General features: G+C 43.7%; 24 non-coding genes across 24 annotated transcripts; all 24 read left to right on the top strand.

Annotated features, from left to right (window-relative positions):
* The first annotated feature begins 41 nt into the window (after window positions 1-41).
* On the top strand, window positions 42-141 carry Trnam-cau (transfer RNA methionine (anticodon CAU)). Its single transcript has 2 exons — window positions 42-78; window positions 106-141. It is a non-coding gene; the product is annotated as a tRNA-Met (tRNA).
* Window positions 142-552: 411 nt separating this feature from the next.
* Trnam-cau (transfer RNA methionine (anticodon CAU)) lies at window positions 553-652 on the top strand. The gene is made up of 2 exons: window positions 553-589; window positions 617-652. It is a non-coding gene; the product is annotated as a tRNA-Met (tRNA).
* Window positions 653-1,063: 411 nt separating this feature from the next.
* On the top strand, window positions 1,064-1,163 carry Trnam-cau (transfer RNA methionine (anticodon CAU)). Its single transcript has 2 exons — window positions 1,064-1,100; window positions 1,128-1,163. It is a non-coding gene; the product is annotated as a tRNA-Met (tRNA).
* A 411-nt stretch (window positions 1,164-1,574) lies between these two features.
* Trnam-cau (transfer RNA methionine (anticodon CAU)) lies at window positions 1,575-1,674 on the top strand. The gene is made up of 2 exons: window positions 1,575-1,611; window positions 1,639-1,674. It is a non-coding gene; the product is annotated as a tRNA-Met (tRNA).
* Window positions 1,675-2,084: 410 nt separating this feature from the next.
* Trnam-cau (transfer RNA methionine (anticodon CAU)) lies at window positions 2,085-2,184 on the top strand. Its single transcript has 2 exons — window positions 2,085-2,121; window positions 2,149-2,184. It is a non-coding gene; the product is annotated as a tRNA-Met (tRNA).
* Window positions 2,185-2,596: 412 nt separating this feature from the next.
* Trnam-cau (transfer RNA methionine (anticodon CAU)) lies at window positions 2,597-2,696 on the top strand. The gene is made up of 2 exons: window positions 2,597-2,633; window positions 2,661-2,696. It is a non-coding gene; the product is annotated as a tRNA-Met (tRNA).
* Window positions 2,697-3,108: 412 nt separating this feature from the next.
* Window positions 3,109-3,208, top strand: Trnam-cau (transfer RNA methionine (anticodon CAU)). Its single transcript has 2 exons — window positions 3,109-3,145; window positions 3,173-3,208. It is a non-coding gene; the product is annotated as a tRNA-Met (tRNA).
* A 411-nt stretch (window positions 3,209-3,619) lies between these two features.
* Window positions 3,620-3,719, top strand: Trnam-cau (transfer RNA methionine (anticodon CAU)). Its single transcript has 2 exons — window positions 3,620-3,656; window positions 3,684-3,719. It is a non-coding gene; the product is annotated as a tRNA-Met (tRNA).
* A 412-nt stretch (window positions 3,720-4,131) lies between these two features.
* Window positions 4,132-4,231, top strand: Trnam-cau (transfer RNA methionine (anticodon CAU)). Its single transcript has 2 exons — window positions 4,132-4,168; window positions 4,196-4,231. It is a non-coding gene; the product is annotated as a tRNA-Met (tRNA).
* Window positions 4,232-4,642: 411 nt separating this feature from the next.
* On the top strand, window positions 4,643-4,742 carry Trnam-cau (transfer RNA methionine (anticodon CAU)). The gene is made up of 2 exons: window positions 4,643-4,679; window positions 4,707-4,742. It is a non-coding gene; the product is annotated as a tRNA-Met (tRNA).
* Window positions 4,743-5,153: 411 nt separating this feature from the next.
* On the top strand, window positions 5,154-5,253 carry Trnam-cau (transfer RNA methionine (anticodon CAU)). The gene is made up of 2 exons: window positions 5,154-5,190; window positions 5,218-5,253. It is a non-coding gene; the product is annotated as a tRNA-Met (tRNA).
* A 411-nt stretch (window positions 5,254-5,664) lies between these two features.
* Window positions 5,665-5,764, top strand: Trnam-cau (transfer RNA methionine (anticodon CAU)). Its single transcript has 2 exons — window positions 5,665-5,701; window positions 5,729-5,764. It is a non-coding gene; the product is annotated as a tRNA-Met (tRNA).
* A 411-nt stretch (window positions 5,765-6,175) lies between these two features.
* Trnam-cau (transfer RNA methionine (anticodon CAU)) lies at window positions 6,176-6,275 on the top strand. Its single transcript has 2 exons — window positions 6,176-6,212; window positions 6,240-6,275. It is a non-coding gene; the product is annotated as a tRNA-Met (tRNA).
* Window positions 6,276-6,686: 411 nt separating this feature from the next.
* Trnam-cau (transfer RNA methionine (anticodon CAU)) lies at window positions 6,687-6,786 on the top strand. Its single transcript has 2 exons — window positions 6,687-6,723; window positions 6,751-6,786. It is a non-coding gene; the product is annotated as a tRNA-Met (tRNA).
* A 412-nt stretch (window positions 6,787-7,198) lies between these two features.
* Window positions 7,199-7,298, top strand: Trnam-cau (transfer RNA methionine (anticodon CAU)). The gene is made up of 2 exons: window positions 7,199-7,235; window positions 7,263-7,298. It is a non-coding gene; the product is annotated as a tRNA-Met (tRNA).
* Window positions 7,299-7,709: 411 nt separating this feature from the next.
* Window positions 7,710-7,809, top strand: Trnam-cau (transfer RNA methionine (anticodon CAU)). The gene is made up of 2 exons: window positions 7,710-7,746; window positions 7,774-7,809. It is a non-coding gene; the product is annotated as a tRNA-Met (tRNA).
* A 411-nt stretch (window positions 7,810-8,220) lies between these two features.
* Window positions 8,221-8,320, top strand: Trnam-cau (transfer RNA methionine (anticodon CAU)). Its single transcript has 2 exons — window positions 8,221-8,257; window positions 8,285-8,320. It is a non-coding gene; the product is annotated as a tRNA-Met (tRNA).
* A 411-nt stretch (window positions 8,321-8,731) lies between these two features.
* Window positions 8,732-8,831, top strand: Trnam-cau (transfer RNA methionine (anticodon CAU)). Its single transcript has 2 exons — window positions 8,732-8,768; window positions 8,796-8,831. It is a non-coding gene; the product is annotated as a tRNA-Met (tRNA).
* A 411-nt stretch (window positions 8,832-9,242) lies between these two features.
* Window positions 9,243-9,342, top strand: Trnam-cau (transfer RNA methionine (anticodon CAU)). The gene is made up of 2 exons: window positions 9,243-9,279; window positions 9,307-9,342. It is a non-coding gene; the product is annotated as a tRNA-Met (tRNA).
* Window positions 9,343-9,754: 412 nt separating this feature from the next.
* Window positions 9,755-9,854, top strand: Trnam-cau (transfer RNA methionine (anticodon CAU)). The gene is made up of 2 exons: window positions 9,755-9,791; window positions 9,819-9,854. It is a non-coding gene; the product is annotated as a tRNA-Met (tRNA).
* A 411-nt stretch (window positions 9,855-10,265) lies between these two features.
* Trnam-cau (transfer RNA methionine (anticodon CAU)) lies at window positions 10,266-10,365 on the top strand. Its single transcript has 2 exons — window positions 10,266-10,302; window positions 10,330-10,365. It is a non-coding gene; the product is annotated as a tRNA-Met (tRNA).
* A 411-nt stretch (window positions 10,366-10,776) lies between these two features.
* Trnam-cau (transfer RNA methionine (anticodon CAU)) lies at window positions 10,777-10,876 on the top strand. Its single transcript has 2 exons — window positions 10,777-10,813; window positions 10,841-10,876. It is a non-coding gene; the product is annotated as a tRNA-Met (tRNA).
* A 412-nt stretch (window positions 10,877-11,288) lies between these two features.
* Window positions 11,289-11,388, top strand: Trnam-cau (transfer RNA methionine (anticodon CAU)). Its single transcript has 2 exons — window positions 11,289-11,325; window positions 11,353-11,388. It is a non-coding gene; the product is annotated as a tRNA-Met (tRNA).
* Window positions 11,389-11,800: 412 nt separating this feature from the next.
* Window positions 11,801-11,900, top strand: Trnam-cau (transfer RNA methionine (anticodon CAU)). Its single transcript has 2 exons — window positions 11,801-11,837; window positions 11,865-11,900. It is a non-coding gene; the product is annotated as a tRNA-Met (tRNA).
* The last annotated feature ends 230 nt before the right edge of the window (window positions 11,901-12,130 follow it).

Genomic DNA, 12,130 nt, shown 5'->3' with positions numbered 1-12,130 from the left:
TTCTAAAAAATATAAAGCCCGATCCCCGCCGTCCACACCAGGCCTCGGTAGCGCAGTAGGTAGCGCGTCAGTCTCATAATCAGTCATACGTCCAATGTCAGAGCAATCTGAAGGTCGTGAGTTCGATCCTCACCCGGGGCATTTCTTTTTTTTCTTCATTTATCATCACACATTAGTTCAAAACGTTTACCACGAAATACTTTACCTCTGTGTCTGCCTCTTTGAAAAATATCCTACTCTGGAAATATGTGACAAATGCAGGCATCGGATATCTGAAGAACCATACCACATGGTGTGCTCACAACTGGGTGGCATGAAAAATGGGATGAAACTTACTTCTTCCAGGACACTAGTTATCATCTCTATCAAGAACAGGATAATAATTGCGTTTACGGGCACGCACATTATAGCTTGCATTAGGGTTCTACCACAACCTTGACGATTCCAACATATGACACTAAAGAAAGCACAGTTTCCACCATGGACCCGTTTGTTGAAGCATACTGGTGAGTTCTAAAAAATTTAAAGCCCGATCCCCGCCGTCCACACCAGGCCTCGGTAGCGCAGTAGGTAGCGCGTCAGTCTCATAATCAGTCATACGTCCAATGTCAGAGCAATCTGAAGGTCGTGAGTTCGATCCTCACCCGGGGCATTTCTTTTTTTTCTTCATTTATCATCACACATTAGTTCAAAACGTTTACCACGAAATACTTTACCTCTGTGTCGGCCTCTTTGAAAAATATCCTACTCTGGAAATATGTGACAAATGCAGGCATCGGATATCTGAAGAACCATACCACATGGTGTGCTCACAACTGGGTGGCATGAAAAATGGGATGAAACTTACTTCTTCCAGGACACTAGTTATCATCTCTAACAAGAACAGGATAATAATTGCGTTTACGGGCACACACATTATAGCTTGCATTAGGGTTCTACCACAACCTAGACGAGTCCAACATATGGCACTTAAAAAAGTACAGTTTCCACCATGGACCCGTTTGTTGACGCATACTGGTGAGTTCTAAAAAATATAAAGCCCGATTCCCGCCGTTCACACAAGGCCTCGGCAGCGCAGTAGGTAGCGCGTCAGTCTCATAATCAGTCATACGTCCAATGTCAGAGCAATCTGAAGGTTGTGAGTTCGATCCTCACCCGGGGCATTTCTTTTTTTTCTTCATTTATCATCACACATTAGTTCAAAACGTTTACCACGAAATACTTTACCTCTGTGTCGGCCTCTTTGAAAAATATCCTACTCTGGAAATATGTGACAAATGCAGGCATCGGATATCTGAAGAACCATACCACATGGTGTGCTCACAACTGGGTGGCATGAAAAATGGGATGAAACTTACTTCTTCCAGGACACTAGTTATCATCTCTATCAAGAACAGGATAATAATTGCGTTTACGGGCACGCACATTATAGCTTGCATTAGGGTTCTACCACAACCTTGACGATTCCAATATATGACACTAAAGAAAGCACAGTTTCCACCATGGACCCGTTTGTTGACGCATACTGGTGAGTTCTAAAAAATTTAAAGCCCGATCCCCGCCGTCCACACCAAGCCTCGGTAGCGCAGTAGGTAGCGCGTCAGTCTCATAATCAGTCATACGTCCAATGTCAGAGCAATCTGAAGGTCGTGAGTTCGATCCTCACCCGGGGCATTTCTTTTTTTTCTTCATTTATCATCACACATTAGTTCAAAACGTTTACCACGAAATACTTTACCTCTGTGTCGGCCTCTTTGAAAAATATCCTACTCTGGAAATATGTGACAAATGCAGGCATCGGATATCTGAAGAACCATACCACATGGTGTGCTCACAACTGGGTGGCATGAAAAATGGGATGGAACTTACTTCTTCCAGGACACTAGTTATCATCTCTAACAAGAACAGGATAATAATTGCGTTTACGGGCATGCACATTATAGCTTGCATTAGGGTTCTACCACAACCTAGACGAGTCCAACATATGGCACTTAAAAAAGCACAGTTTCCACCATGGACCCGTTTGTTGACGCATACTGGTGAGTTCTAAAAAATATAAAGCCGATCCCCGCCGTTCACACAAGGCCTCGGTAGCGCAGTAGGTAGCGCGTCAGTCTCATAATCAGTCATACGTCCAATGTCAGAGCAATCTGAAGGTCGTGAGTTCGATCCTCACCCGGGGCATTTCTTTTTTTTCTTCTTTTATCATCACACATTAGTTCAAAACGTTTACCACGAAATACTTTACCTCTGTGTCGGCCTCTTTGAAAAATATCCTACTCTGGAAATATGTGACAAATGCAGGCATCGGATATCTGAAGAACCATACCACATGGTGTGCTCACAACTGGGTGGCATGAAAAATGGGATGGAACTTACTTCTTCCAGGACACTAGTTATCATCTCTTATCAAGAACAGGATATTAATTGCGTTTACGGGCACGCACATTATAGCTTGCATTAGGGTTCTACCACAACCTAGGTGAGTCCAACATATGGCACTTAAAAAAGCACAGTTTCCACCATGGACCCGTTTGTTGACGCATACTGGTGAGTTCTAAAATATATATAGCCCGATCCCCGCCGTCCACACCAGGCCTCGGTAGCGCAGTAGGTAGCGCGTCAGTCTCATAATCAGTCATACGTCCAATGTCAGAGCAATCTGAAGGTCGTGAGTTCGATCCTCATCCGGGGCATTTCTTTTTTTTCTTCATTTATCATCACACATTAGTTCAAAACGTTTACCACGAAATACTTTACCTCTGTGTCGGCCTCTTTGAAAAATATCCTACTCTGGAAATATGTGACAAATGCAGGCATCGGATATCTGAAGAACCATACCACATGGTGTGCTCACAACTGGGTGGCATGAAAAATGGGATGGAACTTACTTCTTCCAGGACACTAGTTATCATCTCTTATCAAGAACAGGATATTAATTGCGTTTACGGGCACGCACATTATAGCTTGCATTAGGGTTCTACCACAACCTAGGTGAGTCCAACATATGGCACTTAAAAAAGCACAGTTTCCACCATGGACCCGTTTGTTGACGCATACTGGTGAGTTCTAAAAAATATAAAGCCCGATCCCCGCCGTCCACACCAGGCCTCGGTAGCGCAGTAGGTAGCGCGTCAGTCTCATAATCAGTCATACGTCCAATGTCAGAGCAATCTGAAGGTCGTGAGTTCGATCATCACCCGGGGCATTTCTTTTTTTTCTTCATTTATCATCACACATTAGTTCAAAACGTTTACCACGAAATACTTTACCTCTGTGTCGGCCTCTTTGAAAAATATCCTACTCTGGAAATATGTGACAAATGCAGGCATCGGATATCTGAAGAACCATACCACATGGTGTGCTCACAACTGGGTGGCATGAAAAATGGGATGGAACTTACTTCTTCCAGGACACTAGTTATCATCTCTAACAAGAACAGGATAATAATTGCGTTTACGGGCACGCACATTATAGCTTGCATTAGGGTTCTACCACAACCTTGACGATTCCAACATATGACACTAAAGAAAGCACAGTTTCCACCATGGACCCGTTTGTTGACGCATACTGGTGAGTTCTAAAAAATATAAAGCCCGATCCCCGCCGTCCACACCAGGCCTCGGTAGCGCAGTAGGTAGCGCGTCAGTCTCATAATCAGTCATACGTCCAATGTCAGAGCAATCTGAAGGTCGTGAGTTCGATCCTCACCCGGGGCATTTCTTTTTTTTCTTCATTTATCATCACACATTAGTTCAAAACGTTTACCACGAAATACTTTACCTCTGTGTCGGCCTCTTTGAAAAATATCCTACTCTGGAAATATGTGACAAATGCAGGCATCGGATATCTGAAGAACCATACCACATGGTGTGCTCACAACTGGGTGGCATGAAAAATGGGATGGAACTTACTTCTTCCAGGACACTAGTTATCATCTCTTATCAAGAACAGGATATTAATTGCGTTTACGGGCACGCACATTATAGCTTGCATTAGGGTTCTACCACAACCTTGACGATTCCAACATATGACACTTAAAAAAGCACAGTTTCCACCATGGACCCGTTTGTTGACGCATACTGGTGAGTTCTAAAAAATATAAAGCCCGATCCCCGCCGTCCACACCAGGCCTCGGTAGCGCAGTAGGTAGCGCGTCAGTCTCATAATCAGTCATACGTCCAATGTCAGAGCAATCTGAAGGTCGTCAGTTCGATCCTCACCCGGGGCATTTCTTTTTTTTCTTCATTTATCATCACACATTAGTTCAAAACGTTTACCACGAAATACTTTACCTCTGTGTCGGCCTCTTTGAAAAATATCCTACTCTGGAAATATGTGACAAATGCAGGCATCGGATATCTGAAGAACCATACCACATGGTGTGCTCACAACTGGGTGGCATGAAAAATGGGATGAAACTTACTTCTTCCAGGACACTAGTTATCATCTCTATCAAGAACAGGATAATAATTGCGTTTACGGGCACGCACATTATAGCTTGCATTAGGGTTCTACCACAACCTAGGTGAGTCCAACATATGGCACTTAAAAAAGCACAGTTTCCACCATGGACCCGTTTGTTGACGCATACTGGTGAGTTCTAAAAAATATAAAGCCCGATCCCCGCCGTCCACACCAGGCCTCGGTAGCGCAGTAGGTAGCGCGTCAGTCTCATAATCAGTCATACGTCCAATGTCAGAGCAATCTGAAGGTCGTGAGTTCGATCCTCACCCGGGGCATTTCTTTTTTTTCTTCATTTATCATCACACATTAGTTCAAAACGTTTACCACGAAATACTTTACCTCTGTGTCGGCCTCTTTGAAAAATATCCTACTCTGGAAATATGTGACAAATGCAGGCATCGGATATCTGAAGAACCATACCACATGGTGTGCTCACAACTGGGTGGCATGAAAAATGGGATGAAACTTACTTCTTCCAGGACACTAGTTATCATCTCTATCAAGAACAGGATAATAATTGCGTTTACGGGCACGCACATTATAGCTTGCATTAGGGTTCTACCACAACCTTGACGATTCCAACATATGACACTAAAGAAAGCACAGTTTCCACCATGGACCCGTTTGTTGACGCATACTGGTGAGTTCTAAAATATATAAAGCCCGATCCCCGCCGTTCACACCAGGCCTCGGTAGCGCAGTAGGTAGCGCGTCAGTCTCATAATCAGTCATACGTCCAATGTCAGAGCAATCTGAAGGTCGTGATTTCGATCCTCACCCGGGGCATTTCTTTTTTTTCTTCATTTATCATCACACATTAGTTCAAAACGTTTACCACGAAATACTTTACCTCTGTGTCGGCCTCTTTGAAAAATATCCTACTCTGGAAATATGTGACAAATGCAGGCATCGGATATCTGAAGAACCATACCACATGGTGTGCTCACAACTGGGTGGCATGAAAAATGGGATGAAACTTACTTCTTCCAGGACACTAGTTATCATCTCTATCAAGAACAGGATAATAATTGCGTTTACGGGCACGCACATTATAGCTTGCATTAGGGTTCTACCACAACCTAGGTGAGTCCAACATATGGCACTTAAAAAAGCACAGTTTCCACCATGGACCCGTTTGTTGACGCATACTGGTGAGTTCTAAAAAATATAAAGCCCGATCCCCGCCGTCCACACCAGGCCTCGGTAGCGCAGTAGGTAGCGCGTCAGTCTCATAATCAGTCATACGTCCAATGTCAGAGCAATCTGAAGGTCGTGAGTTCGATCCTCACCCGGGGCATTTCTTTTTTTTCTTCATTTATCATCACACATTAGTTCAAAACGTTTACCACGAAATACTTTACCTCTGTGTCGGCCTCTTTGGAAAATATCCTACTCTGGAAATATGTGACAAATGCAGGCATCGGATATCTGAAGAACCATACCACATGGTGCGCTCACAACTGGGTGGCATGAAAAATGGGATGAAACTTACTTCTTCCAGGACACTAGTTATCATCTCTATCAAGAACAGGATAATAATTGCGTTTACGGGCACGCACATTATAGCTTGCATTAGGGTTCTACCACAACCTTGACGATTCCAACATATGACACTAAAGAAAGCACAGTTTCCACCATGGACCCGTTTGTTGACGCATACTGGTGAGTTCTAAAATATATAAAGCCCGATCCCCGCCGTTCACACCAGGCCTCGGTAGCGCAGTAGGTAGCGCGTCAGTCTCATAATCAGTCATACGTCCAATGTCAGAGCAATCTGAAGGTCGTGATTTCGATCCTCACCCGGGGCATTTCTTTTTTTTCTTCATTTATCATCACACATTAGTTCAAAACGTTTACCACGAAATACTTTACCTCTGTGTCGGCCTCTTTGAAAAATATCCTACTCTGGAAATATGTGACAAATGCAGGCATCGGATATCTGAAGAACCATACCACATGGTGTGCTCACAACTGGGTGGCATGAAAAATGGGATGAAACTTACTTCTTCCAGGACACTAGTTATCATCTCTATCAAGAACAGGATAATAATTGCGTTTACGGGCATGCACATTATAGCTTGCATTAGGGTTCTACCACAACCTAGGTGAGTCCAACATATGGCACTTAAAAAAGCACAGTTTCCACCATGGACCCGTTTGTTGAAGCATACTGGTGAGTTCTAAAAAATATAAAGCCCGATCCCCGCCGTCCACACCAGGCCTCGGTAGCGCAGTAGGTAGCGCGTCAGTCTCATAATCAGTCATACGTCCAATGTCAGAGCAATCTGAAGGTCGTGAGTTCGATCATCACCCGGGGCATTTCTTTTTTTTCTTCATTTATCATCACACATTAGTTCAAAACGTTTACCACGAAATACTTTACCTCTGTGTCGGCCTCTTTGAAAAATATCCTACTCTGGAAATATGTGACAAATGCAGGCATCGGATATCTGAAGAACCATACCACATGGTGTGCTCACAACTGGGTGGCATGAAAAATGGGATGGAACTTACTTCTTCCAGGACACTAGTTATCATCTCTTATCAACAACAGGATATTAATTGCGTTTACGGGCACGCACATTATAGCTTGCATTAGGGTTCTACCACAACCTTGACGATTCCAACATATGACACTTAAAAAAGCACAGTTTCCACCATGGACCCGTTTGTTGACGCATACTGGTGAGTTCTAAAAAATATAAAGCCCGATCCCCGCCGTCCACACCAGGCCTCGGTAGCGCAGTAGGTAGCGCGTCAGTCTCATAATCAGTCATACGTCCAATGTCAGAGCAATCTGAAGGTCGTGAGTTCGATCCTCACCCGGGGCATTTCTTTTTTTTCTTCATTTATCATCACACATTAGTTCAAAACGTTTACCACGAAATACTTTACCTCTGTGTCGGCCTCTTTGAAAAATATCCTACTCTGGAAATATGTGACAAATGCAGGCATCGGATATCTGAAGAACCATACCACATGGTGTGCTCACAACTGGGTGGCATGAAAAATGGGATGAAACTTACTTCTTCCAGGACACTAGTTATCATCTCTATCAAGAACAGGATAATAATTGCGTTTACGGGCACGCACATTATAGCTTGCATTAGGGTTCTACCACAACCTTGACGATTCCAACATATGACACTAAAGAAAGCACAGTTTCCACCATGGACCCGTTTGTTGACGCATACTGGTGAGTTCTAAAATATATAAAGCCCGATCCCCGCCGTTCACACCAGGCCTCGGTAGCGCAGTAGGTAGCGCGTCAGTCTCATAATCAGTCATACGTCCAATGTCAGAGCAATCTGAAGGTCGTGATTTCGATCCTCACCCGGGGCATTTCTTTTTTTTCTTCATTTATCATCACACATTAGTTCAAAACGTTTACCACGAAATACTTTACCTCTGTGTCGGCCTCTTTGAAAAATATCCTACTCTGGAAATATGTGACAAATGCAGGCATCGGATATCTGAAGAACCATACCACATGGTGTGCTCACAACTGGGTGGCATGAAAAATGGGATGAAACTTACTTCTTCCAGGACACTAGTTATCATCTCTATCAAGAACAGGATAATAATTGCGTTTACGGGCACGCACATTATAGCTTGCATTAGGGTTCTACCACAACCTAGGTGAGTCCAACATATGGCACTTAAAAAAGCACAGTTTCCACCATGGACCCGTTTGTTGACGCATACTGGTGAGTTCTAAAAAATATAAAGCCCGATCCCCGCAGTCCACACCAGGCCTCGGTAGCGCAGTAGGTAGCGCGTCAGTCTCATAATCAGTCATACGTCCAATGTCAGAGCAATCTGAAGGTCGTCAGTTCGATCCTCACCCGGGGCATTTCTTTTTTTTCTTCATTTATCATCACACATTAGTTCAAAACGTTTACCACGAAATACTTTACCTCTGTGTCGGCCTCTTTGAAAAATATCCTACTCTGGAAATATGTGACAAATGCAGGCATCGGATATCTGAAGAACCATACCACATGGTGTGCTCACAACTGGGTGGCATGAAAAATGGGATGAAACTTACTTCTTCCAGGACACTAGTTATCATCTCTATCAAGAACAGGATAATAATTGCGTTTACGGGCACGCACATTATAGCTTGCATTAGGGTTCTACCACAACCTTGACGATTCCAACATATGACACTAAAGAAAGCACAGTTTCCACCATGGACCCGTTTGTTGACGCATACTGGTGAGTTCTAAAATATATAAAGCCCGATCCCCGCCGTTCACACCAGGCCTCGGTAGCGCAGTAGGTAGCGCGTCAGTCTCATAATCAGTCATACGTCCAATGTCAGAGCAATCTGAAGGTCGTGATTTCGATCCTCACCCGGGGCATTTCTTTTTTTTCTTCATTTATCATCACACATTAGTTCAAAACGTTTACCACGAAATACTTTACCTCTGTGTCGGCCTCTTTGAAAAATATCCTACTCTGGAAATATGTGACAAATGCAGGCATCGGATATCTGAAGAACCATACCACATGGTGTGCTCACAACTGGGTGGCATGAAAAATGGGATGAAACTTACTTCTTCCAGGACACTAGTTATCATCTCTATCAAGAACAGGATAATAATTGCGTTTACGGGCACGCACATTATAGCTTGCATTAGGGTTCTACCACAACCTAGGTGAGTCCAACATATGGCACTTAAAAAAGCACAGTTTCCACCATGGACCCGTTTGTTGACGCATACTGGTGAGTTCTAAAAAATATAAAGCCCGATCCCCGCCGTCCCCACCAGGCCTCGGTAGCGCAGTAGGTAGCGCGTCAGTCTCATAATCAGTCATACGTCCAATGTCAGAGCAATCTGAAGGTCGTGAGTTCGATCCTCACCCGGGGCATTTCTTTTTTTTCTTCATTTATCATCACACATTAGTTCAAAACGTTTACCACGAAATACTTTACCTCTGTGTCGGCCTCTTTGAAAAATATCCTACTCTGGAAATATGTGACAAATGCAGGCATCGGATATCTGAAGAGCCATACCACATGGTGTGCTCACAACTGGGTGGCATGAAAAATGGGATGGAACTTACTTCTTCCAGGACACTAGTTATCATCTCTTATCAAGAACAGGATATTAATTGCGTTTACGGGCACGCACATTATAGCTTGCATTAGGGTTCTACCACAACCTAGGTGAGTCCAACATATGGCACTTAAAAAAGCACAGTTTCCACCATGGACCCGTTTGTTGACGCATACTGGTGAGTTCTAAAAAATATAAAGCCCGATCCCCGCCGTCCACACCAGTCCTCGGTAGCGCAGTAGGTAGCGCGTCAGTCTCATAATCAGTCATACGTCCAATGTCAGAGCAATCTGAAGGTCGTGAGTTCGATCCTCACCCGGGGCATTTCTTTTTTTTCTTCATTTATCATCACACATTAGTTCAAAACGTTTACCACGAAATACTTTACCTCTGTGTCGGCCTCTTTGAAAAATATCCTACTCTGGAAATATGTGACAAATGCAGGCATCGGATATCTGAAGAACCATACCACATGGTGTGCTCACAACTGGGTGGCATGAAAAATGGGATGAAACTTACTTCTTCCAGGACACTAGTTATCATCTCTATCAAGAACAGGATAATAATTGCGTTTACGGGCACGCACATTATAGCTTGCATTAGGGTTCTACCACAACCTTGACGATTCCAACATATGACACTAAAGAAAGCACAGTTTCCACCATGGACCCGTTTGTTGAAGCATACTGGTGAGTTCTAAAAAATTTAAAGCCCGATCCCCGCCGTCCACACCAGGCCTCGGTAGCGCAGTAGGTAGCGCGTCAGTCTCATAATCAGTCATACGTCCAATGTCAGAGCAATCTGAAGGTCGTGAGTTCGATCATCACCCGGGGCATTTCTTTTTTTTCTTCATTTATCATCACACATTAGTTCAAAACGTTTACCACGAAATACTTTACCTCTGTGTCGGCCTCTTTGAAAAATATCCTACTCTGGAAATATGTGACAAATGCAGGCATCGGATATCTGAAGAACCATACCACATGGTGTGCTCACAACTGGGTGGCATGAAAAATGGGATGGAACTTACTTCTTCCAGGACACTAGTTATCATCTCTAACAAGAACAGGATAATAATTGCGTTTACGGGCACACACATTATAGCTTGCATTAGGGTTCTACCACAACCTAGACGAGTCCAACATATGGCACTTAAAAAAGTACAGTTTCCACCATGGACCCGTTTGTTGACGCATACTGGTGAGTTCTAAAAAATATAAAGCCCGATTCCCGCCGTTCACACAAGGCCTCGGCAGCGCAGTAGGTAGCGCGTCAGTCTCATAATCAGTCATACGTCCAATGTCAGAGCAATCTGAAGGTTGTGAGTTCGATCCTCACCCGGGGCATTTCTTTTTTTTCTTCATTTATCATCACACATTAGTTCAAAACGTTTACCACGAAATACTTTACCTCTGTGTCGGCCTCTTTGAAAAATATCCTACTCTGGAAATATGTGACAAATGCAGGCATCGGATATCTGAAGAACCATACCACATGGTGTGCTCACAACTGGGTGGCATGAAAAATGGGATGGAACTTACTTCTTCCAGGACACTAGTTATCATCTCTTATCAAGAACAGGATATTAATTGCGTTTACGGGCACGCACATTATAGCTTGCATTAGGGTTCTACCACAACCTAGGTGAGTCCAACATATGGCACTTAAAAAAGCACAGTTTCCACCATGGACCCGTTTGTTGACGCATACTGGTGAGTTCTAAAAAATATAAAGCCCGATCCCCGCCGTCCACACCAGGCCTCGGTAGCGCAGTAGGTAGCGCGTCAGTCTCATAATCAGTCATACGTCCAATGTCAGAGCAATCTGAAGGTCGTGAGTTCGATCCTCACCCGGGGCATTTCTTTTTTTTCTTCATTTATCATCACACATTAGTTCAAAACGTTTACCACGAAATACTTTACCTCTGTGTCGGCCTCTTTGAAAAATATCCTACTCTGGAAATATGTGACAAATGCAGGCATCGGATATCTGAAGAACCATACCACATGGTGTGCTCACAACTGGGTGGCATGAAAAATGGGATGGAACTTACTTCTTCCAGGACACTAGTTATCATCTCTTATCAAGAACACGATATTAATTGCGTTTACGGGCACGCACATTATAGCTAGCATTAGGGTTCTACCACAACCTAGGTGAGTCCAACATATGGCACTTAAAAAAGCACAGTTTCCACCATGGACCCGTTTGTTGACGCATACTGGTGAGTTCTAAAAAATATAAAGCCCGATTCCCGCCGTTCACACAAGGCCTCGGCAGCGCAGTAGGTAGCGCGTCAGTCTCATAATCAGTCATACGTCCAATGTCAGAGCAATCTGAAGGTTGTGAGTTCGATCCTCACCCGGGGCATTTCTTTTTTTTCTTCATTTATCATCACACATTAGTTCAAAACGTTTACCACGAAATACTTTACCTCTGTGTCGGCCTCTTTGAAAAATATCCTACTCTGGAAATATGTGACAAATGCAGGCATCGGATATCTGAAGAACCATACCACATGGTGTGCTCACAACTGGGTGGCATGAAAAATGGGATGGAACTTACTTCTTCCAGGACACTAGTTATCATCTCTTATCAAG

The sequence above is a fragment of the Haliotis cracherodii genome, unplaced genomic scaffold (genome assembly GCF_022045235.1).
Source record: "Haliotis cracherodii isolate W230 unplaced genomic scaffold, xgHalCrac1.p SCAF_13, whole genome shotgun sequence".
NCBI classification, from domain to species: Eukaryota; Metazoa; Mollusca; class Gastropoda; order Lepetellida; family Haliotidae; genus Haliotis; species Haliotis cracherodii.
This window is presented reverse-complemented; position numbering and strand designations above follow the sequence as displayed.